The 1,519-nt window shown below is 49.8% G+C and overlaps 1 protein-coding gene across 1 annotated transcript in view; it reads right to left on the bottom strand.

Moving 5' to 3' along the window:
* tafa4b (TAFA chemokine like family member 4b) overlaps nt 1-1,498 on the bottom strand; it is a 47,789-nt gene extending 46,291 nt beyond the window's left edge. Inside the window, exons 1-2 of the mRNA XM_014009847.1 lie at nt 1,367-1,498; nt 970-1,241 (exon numbers count right to left, since the gene is read on the bottom strand). The gene's annotated coding sequence lies outside the window, so the exon portion shown is untranslated. The remainder of the gene's footprint in view (nt 1-969; nt 1,242-1,366) is intronic.
* Between the last annotated feature and the right edge of the window lie 21 nt (nt 1,499-1,519).

Below are 1,519 nucleotides of genomic sequence, written 5' to 3'. Positions count from 1 at the left end.
CACACACACACACACACACACACACACACACACACACACCGTCCCCACTCTCTCTCCTGTCCATCCTAATAACAGCACTTTTCTGTGAAGGGGCCAGGAGAGAAAAAAAAGAAGAGGAAGAAGAAAAGAAAAAGAAAAGAGACAGAGAAAACAATGGGGGAAATAATTACACTCTCTCAATACACTACAAATTGCAGAGCCGAGCCGTGGGATACCAGAGAGGGGGCAGGAGGGAGGGGAGGGAGACAAGGATGACTAACAATTACAACACGATAGGGGTTGGGTCTCATTACTGCGTCCATTAACATGCACCAAGTCCTTTTCGCTCCTTGGTTAGTGTGTGCGTGCGTGCGTGTGTGTGTGTGTGTGGGGGGGGGGGGGGGGGGGGTGGGGGGGGGGGGGGGGGGGGGGGGGGTCCAATAGAGTGTGACGATTAGGTTCTGCATCACACCTCCCAGCCTCCGTGCGCAATCTGCCCGGAGAACCCAGATTATTCTTGTTTTTTTTATTATTATTATTTCCAGTTTCTGTTTTTTCCTCTCCTTCCATCTGCCTGAGATCCACACACTCTCTTCTCCGTTCCCAGTCCCCGCTTATTTAACCTCTCACTGTGATTAAAGAAAAAGGGAAAAAAATCACTGCATTAGTCTCACCTCGAGCTCTCCTCGGCAGCACGCGCTGCGCACAGTGAGGGAGAAAACCGTCATCATGTGTGCCTTTTTTTTTTACGCAAGGATGTATCGGAGAGGGCGCAGAGATCGGCGCGGCTTTCTGTGGAAATCCCTGCTTGTTTTATTAGATACAGAATATGTTTTTGCTAAATTGTGGCTGATGAACCTTAAAGTCTCAAATCACCCATTCTCTAAGTCTTGATCTTGTTTCTTATACTGACAGGGTGCTGTGAAAACACAAGAAGAATTAAAGTCAAATTAAAGTGAACATGGAAGGACTGAATTAATCCCGCCTTACCCAGATTTATAACCTCCACGTCATGATTAAACTGGCAAGTGTAACAAATCCAAGAGAGACGGCAGAGCACTTTGGCCACTTTCTGCTTCAACTCCACTGTTTCCGTTTCCCCAGAAGTGATGAGTCCGATCCTTCTGCGCCTCCTGTCCAGATCCAGCCCAGAGAAGATAACACACAGAGAAGAAGGCTACAGCGCACAAACAGCCCCTCTCATCAAACAAAAACCGGCTTCGCGCAAAAGCGACTTGCTCCAGATTGCCATCATCACCTCCCTGAGTCCCATGGAGAGATCAGAGTGAGGAAAAAAAGTCATGAGAAGTGAAAATGTTGCTCCCTCTCCTACAATAAAAAAAGAGCGGCACTCCACACAAGTTCGTACCCTCCTCCTCTTCCTCACCTTTACTTCAGCGCGTCACGCCGAGGCGCTGAGCAGCCGGCGGAGAGAGATGAGAGTGTCCGGGGGGATGTGGGGATGCGGGAGGCAGAGGCTCGGCTCTCCCATCACTCCTCCCGACCACGGATCGATTGGACACAAGGAGGAGGACTGCGA

The sequence above is a fragment of the Austrofundulus limnaeus genome, unplaced genomic scaffold, assembly GCF_001266775.1.
Source record: "Austrofundulus limnaeus strain Quisiro unplaced genomic scaffold, Austrofundulus_limnaeus-1.0 Scaffold62, whole genome shotgun sequence".
NCBI lineage: Eukaryota > Metazoa > Chordata > Actinopteri > Cyprinodontiformes > Rivulidae > Austrofundulus > Austrofundulus limnaeus.
This window is presented reverse-complemented; position numbering and strand designations above follow the sequence as displayed.